This window comes from Triturus cristatus, chromosome 9 (genome assembly GCF_964204655.1).
Source record: "Triturus cristatus chromosome 9, aTriCri1.1, whole genome shotgun sequence".
NCBI lineage: Eukaryota > Metazoa > Chordata > Amphibia > Caudata > Salamandridae > Triturus > Triturus cristatus.
This window is the reverse complement of record NC_140592.1, coordinates 1033265487-1033280347: the sequence shown is the minus strand read 5'-3', so window position 1 is coordinate 1033280347 and position 14861 is coordinate 1033265487. Positions and strand designations below refer to the sequence as shown.

At 52.7% G+C, this 14861-nt stretch overlaps 1 protein-coding gene across 1 annotated transcript in view; it reads right to left on the bottom strand.

The window, feature by feature from the left end:
- The window catches only part of HGSNAT (heparan-alpha-glucosaminide N-acetyltransferase), a 507378-nt gene that overhangs the window by 469743 nt on the left and 22774 nt on the right, over positions 1-14861 (bottom strand). The gene's annotated exons all lie outside the window — the stretch shown is intronic.

Genomic DNA, 14861 nt, shown 5'->3' with positions numbered 1-14861 from the left:
CACCCCATAGGTGGGAGAGGCGAGGTGAAGCACAACTCCGGGCTCCGACCACCTTGAGGATGGGGAGCCCTGCTCAATCACAACTAGGCTCCTGCCCCCCTCCCACCGGAGAGGAGCAGGATAGGGGGTGTACTCACCCCAGGACAGGGATCCGTTGGTCCCTGTCTTCACCCTACCTGTAACGCCCCTAAAATTAGTATTTAGGGGCACCCTGAACCTTCCTTCCTCAGATCCAGATTTGAAAACAAGCAAGAAGATCAAGAAACCATAAGACCCGCCACGCAGCTGCTAAAAAGAGGACGACACCAACTGACTTGGCCCCGGCCCTACCAGCCTGTTGATCCTTGAACCTGTTCCTGTGGAACTCCGGCGCCTTCAGTGGTCAGCAACCTCAAAAACCCCGGAGGACCTGACCACCTTGAGACTCTACCAAGACTGGGACTCCCACGAGCAGTGGTTCTGCTCAAACAGCAATACCCCTGATGCCAGCCAGGAACCGCGAATTCAGCAACTCTCGAAGTGTTGATCGCTCCTGAAGATCCTCCATCCCCGAGCCTGCAGCCTTTGTTCACTTTCCAAGATCTCCATTGAATAACATTGAGCGCCCGACGGCTCAAAAGCACCCTGCACCCTGCCGCCCGAGTGCCCCTGGCAGTGCAACCGATGTCCTAATCTACTTCCCAATTTGCCCTGAGCAAGTGACCAGAAGCCCAGCTCCCACAGCCGCGTGGCCTGCTCACCAGCAGCCACCAACCGAAGGCCCCCTGCCTCTCATTTAGATAACACTGGGCCTAACTACCTCTGCACCCGGCTGCCCCTGTGCCGCTGAGGGTGTACCAACTGTACCTACCTGACCCTGGGAGACCCCTGAGTCTATGCCCAGAACCTTAACTCTGCCAGTCGAGTACTTACCTAAAAGCCGATAACTCACTTTTCTTCCATAGGCTAACATTGACTGGTTTCACTTGGAAATTCTTCTAAGTGTGGAGTTTTGGAACTTTAAAATATTCATCTAAAATCAGCCGAACGACGAAATCCGATTTACTCACCTGTTATCAGGAGAGACCTCAGTGCCGCATCTTGTAGCTCAGTACTGAGCCTGAAAAGTAATTTTAACCGTACTTACCAGTAACTTGAATTTCCTTCCATAGGATATCATTGCCTGCTTTTTGCTGAAAAAGTTTCGAAGTGTCGATTTTTGAAACTTACAAATATTCGTGCCAACGATAAAAATGCAATTACTTGCCTGTTTTAGATAGGTGTCCCAGTGCTGAACCTAGGAGCCCAGCACTGGATTACAAAAGTAACGAGAACATACTTTACCCGTAACTCGAATTTTCTTCCATAGGAAACCATTGACTGTTTTTCTGTGAAATTTCTTGTTGATTTTGCAAACTTATAAATATTCCTTAAAAATCGCCTGTGTAACTTAAACGCAGTTTCTCAACTTCTTACAGGTGGTACACTAGTGCTGCATCCAGGATCCAACACTGACCTAGAAAAAGTAACCATAACCCCACTTACCTGCTAAGTGAAGTTCCTTCCATAGGATAACATTGGTAATTTGATCGGAAAAGATTTTGTGTCAACTTTTAAAATAGCAAAATATTGCTTAAAAATCACAACAGTAACTAAAACGTATTTACTCACTTGCTTCCAAGAACTGTCCCCAGACTGAATCTAGGATCCAGTCCTGGAGTTAGAAAAGTAATCCTGAAAGTAATCAATTGCATATAACTTAAAATTCCCATTGAGCTCAATGTATTATTGTGTTTGAAATTGTGTTGCCTATTGAAACAAACTGTAACTATTGCATTTCAAGTCAATTGCCTCTTGCAAAGTATTTAACTAAAGCATCTCATTCTGAGAGAATGTATATTTTGATACCTCTTGTTGGTTCTAAAATAAAACAACCATATATTTTTATATACAAACCATTGGCCTGGAGTCCAGTTCTTGAGTGTGTGAGACCATTTGCTGACTGAGTGTGTACAACAAATGCTTTACACTATCCTCTGATACTGCCTTACTGCTCGACCAAGCTACCACTTTAGAGAGTAAGGTTATATCCAACTTTAGCCTCTGCCAAACCTCTGGGGACTGTGGACTCTGTGCACACTGTACCTATTTGGGAACAGTATATACACAGCCACTTTCTCACAGGTGTTGATCTGTGATGTCATAGTGAGCTTGTTGTCAATGATGATTCCGAGGTTTCTGGCGTGGTTGGAAGGAGTAGGTGCAGGTCCTAGATCTGACGGCCACCAGGAGTCGTTCTCTGTGTTGCTGCTGTTGCCAAAGATCAGTACTTCCATCTTGTCTGTGTTCAGCTGCAGGCAGTTGTTCTTCATCCCGTCGGTCACATTGGTTATGCATCTGTGGAAGTTGGTTCTGGTGGTGGTGGGGTTGTAGGTGAGTGAAATGATGAGTTGGGTGTCGTCTGAGTAGGAAATTATGTTGAGACCATGGCATCCGACTATGTTGGCTAGCGGGATAATATAGGTGTTGAAGAGCGTGTGGCCGAGTGATGAGCCCTGGGGGACACTGCAGGTGAACTCCTTGGGTTCAGAGGTGAAAGGTGGGAGGTGGATCCTCTGGGTTCTTCCGGTGAGGAAGGAGGTGATCCATCTGAGCACATCCCCTTGGATGCCAATGTGGTGGAGTTTTTTAATCAGTTTTTGGTGGGATATGGTGTTGAAGGCTGCTGAGAGGTCGAGGAGGATCAAATCTGCTGTTTCTCCCCGGTTGAGGAGGGTTCGGAAGTCGTCTATGGCGGTTTCTGTGCAGTGAATGCTGTGGAAGCAGGATTGGGAGACGGTGAGTATCTGGTTCTGCTCCATGTGGGTCATGAGTTGATTGTTGATGATCTTTTCCAGTACCTTCGCTGGGAATGGGAGCAGGGAGATTGGCCGGTAGTTTTGTCAGTTTGATGGGATCGGCGGAGGTTTTTTTTTAAGTAGTGGTCTGACTTCGCCGTGTTTCCAGGCATCGGGAAATGTTGCAGTGGTGAAAGAGGTGTGGAGTAGGGTGGTGAGTTCCTGGCCGAATCTTAGGTTTCTATAGTTGAAGATGTGGTGTGGGCATGGGTCTGTGGGAGCACCCAAGTGGGTGGATTTCATGGTGGAGGTGGTGTCCTGAGTGGAGAAGATGTTCCCGGTGGTCAGTGTGTGGTTCATATCAGTTATGCTGGTGGCGTATCTGTCGAGGAAGTCCATAGGTATGAGTTGGGATTTGAAGTTTCTGTATATTGTTGCGATCCTATCGTAGAAGAAGTGGGCGAGGTTGTGGCACAGCTCCTGTGAGGGTGGGATGTTGTTTTCTCTGACAGCCGGGTTGTTGAAGTCCTTAACGATGTTAAAAAGGTCCTTGGTGTTGTTAGAACTGGTTTGGAGTGGAATGAGAGTGCTTAGACATTCCAAAGATCACAAATTCTTCCACAGACCTTAGCAATTTTTTTTTTTTTTAACATGTTTTTTATTGCAACATTTTCAGCAACATAACCATCGGGGCAACCGGCACCCCCTACAATCTCCGGTCATATTCCTCGGTTTAGCAACGCACACAGCCATTCAGCCCACATCCCGGAGGCCGGGCGGCATAGATGGATAGTTAAGCAATGGAACACAACTATCGCCTCACAGCGGTGCCTGGTGCATGCCCCATGGGAGCCTCTGCTTTTCTGTCCCACCAGCTACATTCTTCACCCAACTCAGTGTAGCATTACCCTCCCACCGCAGGAACTCCCCCCCCTCCCATCCCGCCCCCCCCAACTGCTGCTGCTGCGGGCCCCTCCAGTGGTCCCTAACTCTAATTCGTGCCAGCTATCTGGGGTACATCTATTGTCCTCAGCCTCAAGGAACTCCGTTCTCCTCACGCTCCCGTTCCGCTCGCTCGAGCCGGCAATCCTGCAGGGCCTGCTTGATCTGCTCCCATGCCCTTACCCACTCCAGCCCCGCTTCATTGTCCGTCCTGATCGCTTGGCGCCTTCTGACTTCACTCTCACATCCTGACCATTTTAGTAACTCGGAGAGCCACCGCCCGATCGATGGGCCCTCCCGGGACTTCCAGTGCCACGTAATCTCTCTCTGGGCCAACATAAGCCCCAAGTCTATAAATTTACTCGTCACTTTTGTCTTTGTTGTGTGAGGGAACCAGAGCAGCAGGCACGCCCCCATATCAAACTCGACCTCCCTATCCGTCGCAGTATTCAAGATCTCTCCCACCTCAGCCCAATACGACCCGAGCTTCGGGCACCCCCACAGCATATGCTCTAGTTCAGCTCCCAGTGTGAAGCAGCGCGGGCAAGCAGCCTCCTGCACCTTAAAGTGCCGGCTAATCTTTCCCGGGGTCAAATACGCCCTGTGAACGATGAAGAAGTGCACCTGCTGAAAGCGGGCATTCCCGCTACCCTTCCATGTCCTCCGCATGACGTGGCTCCAGACCGTGTCCGGAATGGGTTTACCTATGCTTTCCTCCCACCGCTCCTTTAGTGCCGCAAGCGGCTCCAACCCCTCCTGCAGCAGTCTAGCCTGTAGGCATGTCACCGCCTTGATCGTGCCCGCCGCCATTGCCACGTACTGGCAGGTTAGCGCCACAGTGGGCTCCTCCAGCCCCTTCCTCCAGTGTTTCTGTATTGCCGCGCTCACCGCCGCGTGCAGGAGATAACTCCCATCCGGGAGGCCAAACTGCTCCTGCAGAGCCCCGAAGGGGGCCAGCGCCCCATCGATATAGAGGTCCCCCACCATCTGCAACCCCAGCTCCTCCCATTCCGCTAGCGGGGACCAATCGCCTCCATGCGGCAGCGCCGTCAGCATCCCCAGCGGGAGCTCCGGTGCATAAGGTCTCACCGTCTTTGCTCTCCGCATGCTCCTCTGCCAGCATAGCCGGAGAGTCCTCTCCTCAATGGACAAGTCTCTCAGGTCTAACTTCTGTTGCATGATTATGTAAGACAGGACATGTCTCTGGATGCCCGTCCCCCGTCCCGGCTCCGGGCCCCGGAATACTCTGGCCACATTCTGTGTCAGCACTTGTAGTTGCGCCGCCAGGTAGTACAACTCAAAATCGGGGACCGCCAGTCCTCCCTCTAGTTTAGGCCGCATCAGTACCGTCAGGGCTACTCGTCTCCGTCCCGTCCCCCATAGGAAGCTGATGATCTGCGACCTTAGTTCTTTAAAGATCCTCTGCGGGATCCATATCGGCAGTGTGCGGAAGTAATAGAGCAGTCGGGGCAGGGCCACCATCTTCAGCAACGCGACCCGGCCCAGGACCGAGAGCGGGAGGGCAGCCCAGAAGGCCATGCATCCCTTCAGAGCCCGTATACAACGCCCTACATTACCGTCCAACAGATTTTCGACGTCGTGGTATATCCGGACGCCCAGGTAGGTAAAGCATTTGGCCTCCCATACCACATCCCGAGTGGGAGGGCAATACGGGACCCCTGCCCGCAGCGGGAAAACGCAGGTTTTGGTCCAGTTGACCTTGAGGCCCGAGAGCTCGCCAAAGCGCGAGAGCATCTCCACAGCCCCGTCCAGGGCGTCCCCGGGGTCCTCCAGGTACAGCAGGAGGTCATCCGCGTACAGGGATATATAATGTTCCTCCTCCCCACAGCGAACCCCGCCGTACACCGCTCCTGTCCGTGCTTGCGCCGCCAAAGGCTCCATCGCCAAGGCGAACAGCAGGGGAGATAACGAGCAACCCTGCCGTGTGCCCCTGCGCACTGGATAGGCCTCGGACACGACCGCTCCCAGCCGCACCCTGGCCGTAGCGGAGGAGTATAGGACCCGCGTCCAACGTCCGAACCCCTCCCCCAGGCCGGACTTCTCGAGCACCGCATCGAGGTATCCCCATTCGAGGCTGTCGAAAGCCTTTTCGATGTCCACGGCGAGCACTGCCGGCCGCTGTGCTGGGTCCCAGACGTTGTCCATGATACGGACCAGGCGGCGAATATTCCATGCTGTACTCCTAGTGGGGATAAAGCCGGCTTGGTCCCCGTGAACCAGTGTGGTCATGTACGGTAATAATCTAGTGGCTAATATGCGACTCAATATTTTGTAGTCGACCGTCAGCATAGACAAGGGTCTATAGGACGTCACCTCCAAGGCGTCCCTGCCGGGCTTCAATAACGGCACCACCAAGGCCTCCCTCATCGACTGTGGGAGTCTCCCCAGCTCCAAGGCCTCAGCGTAGACCAGCAAGAGCCTGGGCGCCAAGGCCTCCACGTACTGCGAGTAGAACTCGATCGGCAGGCCATCCACCCCCGGCGTTTTGTTTCGGGCCATCTGCTTAATAGCCACTCGAATCTCCTGCAGCGTAATGGGGCCTCCCAGCTCCATCGCAGTCTCCGCATCTACCCGGGGAAGGCAAAGAGTCGCCAGATAATCAGTTATCGCGGAGGTCTCCACCCCCAGCTGGCTCTCATAGAGGACCGAATAGCAGGACCTGAACCGCTGGAGCACCGCCCCCTGCGAGTAAACCATCTCCCCCATCTCCGTTCTAATACTGAGAACCGGACAGCCCCGGGGTTCCGGGTTTGCTAATCTGGCCAGGAGCGTGCCTACCTTGTCCCGTTCCGCATGCACTCTGACGAGATACCGCTTGTAGTCAAAGCCCCGCAGCCGTTCAGTTTCTGTCGCTACCACCTCCTTCGCCTCAAGCAGCCTGTCCTGCAACTCTGGTCGCTCAGGCCTACGCTGCTCCAGCTCCCGCAACACCCCTTCCGCCTTCTCCAGGGCCGTCAGGATAGTGGTTCTCACATTCGCAAATGTTCCCATGCAAATGCCTCTGGTCACCACCTTCATGGCGTCCCATTCCATCGCCCTCGTGGCCGTTGAACCCTCATTCTCCGTAAAATACTGCTCTATGCCCCGCTTGATCGCATCCCCAAACACCGGGTCTTCCAATGCGTCTGGCCTCAAGCGCCATGTCGGGACCGCCGACCTCGGCCGCCGCCACTGCAACGTCAGCAGCAGCGGGTTGTGGTCCGATATCGTTCTGGCGAGGTACTCCGTGTGAGCCATCATGGGCGCCAAGTCCCTGCTGCACAACATGGCATCTATCCTAACGTGGAGCGCGTGGAGCGCGGAGAAGAAGGAATAATCCCTGTGTCCCGGATGCTGCTCCCTCCACACATCTATCAGCCCCCACCTCTCCTGCCAGTCCGCCCTGTGTGCCGCTAATCGTCGCACCGGCGAGTCAGCCAGTGGCGGATGCGACCGGTCTAGTGCTACATCAGTGATCGAGTTAAAGTCCCCTCCTATCAGGATTGGGCCCGCCAGGAAGTGCGCCAGGGAACCCGTCAAGCTAACAAAAAAGCGGGCCTGATCCGTGTTGGGGGCATATATACTGCATAAGGCCACATCCTGACCATAGAGCTTCCCTCTCACCACCACAAACCTACCCCCCGGGTCCACCAATTGGGTCTCAGCCTGAAATGGGATCCCTGCCCGTATCCATATCAACACTCCCCTGGCAAACGCTGAGCATGTAGTCCCAAACACCTGGCCACGCCACCTCCTCTGCAGCGCAGTGAGTTCCTGTTGGGTTAAATGAGTTTCCTGCAGGAGTGCAATTTGTACACCTCGCCTCACCAGATGGGCATGGACCTTGTGGCGCCTCGACATAGTGCGGAGGCCGCGAACATTCCACGTGAGGCATTTTAAATTAGGTAACGTCCCCATTGTAACCAGTACCCCCCCCGCACACCAACATTCCCGGGCCCCCTACAGCAGTGCAATAGAACCCCGCAACAACAACAACCCCCCAAACTCCCCCCCACCCACTCCCCAGAACAGGACCTAATAACGCACTATCAGCCCCCATCCAAACCTATAACCCACCCAACCTTCCTTACTCTGTGGTCGTCTCCACAGAAGGCCTTAGGGGCCGTTCGAGGGTGGTCAGAGCCGACCTAGGGCAGGCCAAGCCCTCCGCCCCGCACCCAGCATCCCCCGAATGTCTCAGCACCATACCTGCAAGTCCATCGAGCACCGGGGCCCCCTGTCCGAACCCGGAGTCACCAATGTGGTCCCCCCATCCGCATTACCCATCGAATAGTCCATCCGCCGTCTGCGGGGTGACCACCGGCCCCCCGGAACTTTCCACCTCCGATGTCTCTCCGCCAGACTGCCCGGCCTCCTCGCCAGACTCCGAGGCCACTGGGGTCCGCTCCCCTTGAGAGCCCGTTATGATCGCCGTCGCCGCCAGCGCCCTCCGCCTGTCGTCCGCCATCTGTCCATCCCGCTCCGCTCCCTGAAGTTTGTTGCGCCTGCGGATCCGTTGCGATTTCCGCACCTGGGTCGGTTTCTGCCTCCCTTTTTCCTCCGTCCTTCCCCGGGCCGTGCCCGCCCGATACGACTCCAGCCATGCCCATGCTTCCTCAGGGGTTTGAAAGAAGTGGGTCGTCCCATTCAGGATTACCCGCAGTTTCGCTGGGAACAGCAGGGAGTACTGTAGTCCCTCGACCCGTAGTTCCTTTTTGACGGCCAGAAAGGAGGTCCTGGCCTTCTGCACCTCCTGCGTGTAATCTGGGAACACCGTGACCGAGCTGTTCGCCACCTGGAAGGGGCCATTTGCACGTGCCTTCTGGATCAGCAGGTCCCTGTCTCTATAGTGCAAGAGCCTAACCAGCATGGGTCGGGGAGGGCGGCCCTGCGCCGGCGGGCGAGCCGGGACCCTATGCGCCCGCTCCAGGGAGAAGAAGGCGGAGAGGCCCTCCGGGGCCACGGTCTTTCTGAACCAGTCCTCCATGTACGCCACGGCGTCATCCCCTTCAATTTTTTCCGGCAGTCCCACCACCCTCACGTTATTTCTCCGATTGCGTCCTTCGGCGTCTTCCGCTCGCCTCTCCAGCGTCGCCAGGCGGCCCAGGATCTCAGCAATTTTGCGTTCTGCGGTTGCCGCCGCTGGCTTGAGCTCCCGGATCGTCACCTCATTGTCTTTGACTCTGTCCGCCAGTTTGGCATGATCGGCCCGCAAGAGTCCCAGCCCAGTAGCGACCTGCGCTATGTCCTGATGCAGGGCCTCCTTGGTCGCCGTGATGGCCTCCAGGATCCCATCCAGCCGTTTGTTTAAGCGCCGTTCCTGCGCTGTGTCCCCCGGGTCATCTTGGGGACCTCCATCTGCGGCCGCTTCCGCCGCCCGGTCGTGCCTAGGGGGCACATGCATCGCGACCCCCTTCGTGGGCATCCCGCCCTGCACCAGTTCCAGTGCCGTGCCCCACTAGCAGGCAGATCGACGTCGCCGTCTGTCCACTCCGGGAGCGAAGAGGCAGGGTCCGGCACCCGCTCCCCGTTCTCAGTGCTCTCCTCAGGGCAGTCCGCTCCCCAGGGCCCGGCCGTCCAGCTCAGGGCCCTCCGGCTCGCCGCCAGTCAGTCGTCCTTGCGCCAAGGCCACCCGCCACCAGTGCGCGGGTCCCCCGCAGCTTCACTCAGCGATAGCGCACAGCGCGGGCCCACCACTTTCCTGCTCCAGCACCGGAGTCGCTCCCGCTTAGTTCGCCTCAACGGATCAGCCTCACATCCAGGAGGAGAGCACCTCCACGCGGTCCTCGGGCCCACCGCTCCGCAGCGCTTCTGTGGCCCAGCGCCACTATCTCGTCAGGCCGTCAGCCCCGTCCACCTCCATCAATGGGCGCTAGGCGGTCGGGAGCCCCTCTGCCACTCTCGCTCTCTCGCCCCCTCCGCAGTCCAGCGGCCGCATTCGCCGGTGGGCAGGCGCCCCGCTCCGGTGTCCAGCGCCGGCTCCACCGTCTCCTCAATAGTGCGTGTTAGGCGCCTCGAGGGGGGAGGGGCCAACAGGATCCGTCGTCGCCGCTGTGGCGGACAGCGCCGCCCCTCAACACCGTGGTCCCGGAGCCCCGGGCAACAGGCTATCGGCTCCGCTCAGCTGCACCCTCGGCCGGCTGTTCCTTGGTCCCCAGCCTCCGTCTGAGCCTGTTTACTCTGCTCGGTCCGGGGCCGCCGCCATCTTGTGCAGCCTACGCCGGTCGCCTCGCTCTGTGTCCCGGCTCCAGTGCCTCGCTCGGGCCCCCGCCGTCTCGTGCGCGGCGTCCCCCGTCGTCCCGGTGCTCAACGCGGCAGGCTCGCACCAGCTGCGGCGCGTTTTGGCCAGATTGCAGGAGAAATATCGGGGATTAGGCACGGAGCTGCAGGCTCAAGCCGCCATCCCGATCGGCGTCCAAACCACGCCCTCTCCACAGACCTTAGCAATGTTTAAGTTACAGAAGAAACATTTTCAATTCTAAATATTCACAATATAATCATCGTAAATTATTTATCAGCTGTTGCTAATAAGCATTGGGAAAACAATAGGTCTGGCTTGTTTTATGTGCATGTCTGTTATGGCGTGACATGGTTTGGTTGCAATAACAGAAAGCTCACAAAGAGGCAACAAAATACCGGTCGATTGGCATGCTATGGGAACTTAAGGATTCAAGGTTTAAATACATTAAGCAACACCCTTCTCTTCATAGTCCAAACCTATTGGTAAAGATTCCTAATTATGCTTCGTAGCCCACGCTCCTTTTAGACACCTGGCACTTTTTTTTATCCAGCTTAAAGCAACACATGAAACTGGAACATGCATTCAGATGGCATACGGTGACGTCTAGCCTCGTGCAGGCGAACTGTTTCACCATTGATATGCATTCTATTTATCCATTACAAAGTAGTGACTGCCATAAGGTGTGCTGCAATCCAGTACCAACATAACTAGAGGCAGTGTTTGGAACATAACTATGGCAAGCTTTCGTTTCTACTAACCTTAACTAATATTTTGAGAAAGAAAACTAGAAACAAATATGCTCAAAATCACAGTTAAAATAATGCACTCTGCCTGCACTTCATATCACTTCTGCCAGTTCTTTACTCATTGCAAATACTAATAAAAAAAGTGACCTTCTCACCATTTATTTCTGAGATATCCTGGTGTCGGTGATCGATAAATCAGTAAATGAGTCTGGCCTGAAATTGTGTTCAGTTGCATGCTTCCAATCGCTATGGTATTACTTGTGGTATACTGGCTTACCTAGTTCAGTTTACCATATTGGAGGTCTTGACAGCATTTGAAGGGATACAAAGTAATCATGGAATTCAGCTTTTTACTCTTAAGTTTTGACCTTGTGTATAGATGATAATGAAAGCAGAACAATTATTATTTTTCCTCCTCTTCAGTAACCAGGCTCCCATCTGGGGTCCTCAATTGAGTGATGAATGCCTTGGATTGGTTTGTAGCCTTGGATCATTGGGCTTGTAGCCTCAGTGCTGGCAGTGTATTCACTGTATTGCCCCCTCTGCTTCAGTCTTAGATGGGCTATCTAACTCCTGTTGGTTCGTTGGGCATTTAACTGGCCTTTAGGGCAGCAATATTCTTGTGCCTTACAATAGTATTTTCCAGTTTGTTCTCTCTTTCTCCCTCTGCCAGTTCCTTATGGAGTGAGGCTTCAGAAGCTTTGTTGCTAGTGCAAAAGCAGTTTCCCTCAACATTGCCTGAAGGGATCATTTGGTAAATGAGAACTCAAAACCCAAGCAGACATCATCAACGGATCATTTTGTGATGCCTTCTGCTGGTCATTGTCAGAGAAGCAGGACTGGGTAACGAGAACTGTTGTCTCCCTAGATAGTGTGGCCTCTTTAAGTGCGGCTCACTTAGTTGCAGTGGAGGTGTACTGATACCTATTTTCTGCGAAGTGGCATATGCCCTGGTGTATCCCAAATCTATCCGCAGGGTCATTAAGTAAGCAATTGTAAAATATCCATATTAAAGACTTTTTTGCCTCTTCTTCATTCTATTACTAATTGGTATCTCTCAAATGTATGCCTGTTGTAACCTTTGTAAAAGAAACCAGGCATAAATATTTAAATTGGTCCTTGCATAAGACTTGTGCACCTGTGAGTAAACAGACGTATTTCCATTTGTTCTATTTGCTTGACTGTTCCTCAGAATTAAGATATTAAAGATTTCTTTGTGCGATACTAAAGTCGTTTAGTTTGTTATCAAGAACTGGCCAGTGAATGAAGCTTGATCCAGGAAACAACCATCAGCCAAGCTGACAATCATACTGTCTAATTTCCTGCGGGAGATTTTCAGATGTTAAAGCTTTGGATTTACAAGATAGGAATTTTAGAAGAACAAAATCTAGGATTGAATCTATTGTTTACCCTAGTTTATCAGAATATCCCCTTTTTAGGTCTCGCGCCTAGCGTTTCAGTGCGCAACCCTGCTCGCGCAGCGCAAGACTTCTTGTAGGGGCTTCAGAAAGCTGACCACACGCTCGTGCGTGTGGTTTTGTTATCGTTGCAGGCTATCGGACGTTGCGTGCGTCTTTCTAACAAAAACAGCACGCAATTGGGCTAATGCGGGTGCGTATCCCGCATTTTCCCCGCCCACGGCCTATTGGTGTCTGTTACCCGCACGGCCGACATCTGTTTTGCATTATCGTGCCCGATAATGGAAAACAGATGTCTCATTGTGGCGTGCGCACCACTTGCGTGCTTGTTTTTTTTCTTCTCGTAGCCGTTTGTTTGCCACGGTACTGCTTCTACTTACAGGGTATGTAGGGCAGCTGTGTGTGTGTGGGGGGGTTGCTATGGTTGCCCGGATACCCATGGAAGGAGCACAAGGACCCGGCAATTAGTACTCTTAATGTGAGTACTAATTTGACGGGTCATGTGAGACTTTGACCCGTCAAATCTAGTCATTTCCCAATTAGGGCCGTGCTAATATTCAGGCACACGAAGATGCTTTGTTCAACCTTTTCTCCTGGTGTCACAACGTGGCGGGAAGAGGAAAAACGCAATTGCCGAAGATCAAACAATTCTACAAATTGAGGAGCTTCAGCATACGGTGCAAGCTGTTCAGCACCTATGCAACCAGGAGGAGTATCAGTGACAGGACACCCCAAACTATACAGCTGAGCTACTGTTACCAAACACTTCTACGAAAGTAAAGACATGCGCCATGCAAGCCTGGTAGTAGTTAAGTCCCTTTAATCATGTGTAGTTTCGCCTCATTGGTGACGCAGTCTTCGCTTCCCCACTCCCGGGCTGTAGAGCACGGGCCGAGATCTAATACCAGCCGCAGCCAGAAACCAGTCCCTATATCGACGTAGAACCGACTGTTCACCAGTCGCAGCTCTTGATATGGCACAAGCGCCAGATCCCACACTGCTCAGCTTTGACACTAGTACCAGTGCCAGATTTTTACAAAATGCACCACTGCAGGTCCAAGACTGCCACCAGTGACAGTTTTTAAAACTAGTGCCAGTGCCAGATGTTACCAAATGAACTACTGCCAGATCCTACCTGACCACCAGAATCAGCTTTTGCTATTAGTACCCCCAGTGCCAAATTCTCACAGAGAGCACCAGTGCCGTATTCCATACTGCCCACCAATACCAGCATTTGACATTAGTACCACTATGAGATATTCACAATGTAAACCAGTGCCAGATCCCCCCACTGCCCACAAGAACCAGCATTTGCCACCATTCACCAGTGATTGACTCCCATGCTGCTCTTTATTTCCGGATCCTCATACTTACTATCAGTGACAGACACTTACTTGCACACCAGTGCCAGATCCCTCACTGCCCACCAGTGCCAAATCCCTCACTGCCCACCAGTGCCAAATCCCTCACTGTCAGTGCCAGTTTGTCCAGTGCCCACCTACGCTGTTCCTCGAGTTGCCTACCTGCCTCAGATGTTCACAAGGGGTAACAGTGGAAGCTTTCCACTCTGCCTTTCCGTGCCAGCTTTTCTCACTACCCACCACTGGTGACTTCTCGCGCGTCTCATTAGCGCCAACGCCTCCCGTACTTCACTAATGCGAACTTGAATTCAATGCCCATTCGTTTGTTGGCCTCTCCGCAGTCAGCGTTTGTAAACAAGTGCAATTTGTTATTGTTTTTAGGTCTCGCCTGGCGCAAAAATTAAACACGTGCCACCATTCCCAAAGCCCCTGTCCCGGCTGTGCACGTCCTCCTGACTCTAAAAGCAGACGAGGAATTAAGACCTTAAAAACAGTAACGCTAATTACCACCCCCGGTTTAGTCATCTGTCAAAAGAGGTAAACATTTGTTGCAAGCGCTCTTTCCGGAGTTCCTTTTAACCCAGAATATACTGCTTTTCTTGAACATGCCGGACCGGTCTCAGGTCTGCATCTAGCAGCAATTGGAAATGTGTCCTGTCCTCCGCGATAGTCCGTGTGTTTGGTGTATATGAACAGTTAAATAGAGCCCGAGCAACAATCCAGGTCCGACTGCGACAGAAAATGGGACGGTCATTGGCTTCTTTTGATTTCACGGTGCTCCTCTGCAAATAAAAACTATGGGTAAATGGCGCGTGCGCAGTACAGTTGTTGCCCCTGACTCCCTTCATTGGCAGTTTTTAAGCAGACATGGCCAGTGCGCATGCAAGGGGAATATACACTGATGTTACTCACGCTATAACATTCTGCGTCACAAGCAGGCAGTGCTTGCATGGCTGACCCTTCCCATGAACTTAAAAGTAGCTGACAGCGCAATAAAACAAGCATTTGCATTGCAATAGGTCTCGCATTTTCGAGAGTTTGAGCTTTTGGCATTGCAAATGACAATGCCATTTAGTTATGTGTTGTTTTTAAACAGATAAATAAAATTCATTGTCATTTACAATGCCAACAGCTTAAACTCTGCAAATGCGAGACCTATTGCATTGCAAATGCTTGTTAATATTTTTTACTGTTTGAGAGCTGATGAGTAAGGATGGGAGAATTTAGGACACAGATGTCTGGTACACAATTGATCTCTTTCCAAAAACCTTTTGCACCTGTAACATCCCCCACTGCGGCCTAATGGATCATGGACAAAAGGGGCTTAGAGGCAAGCA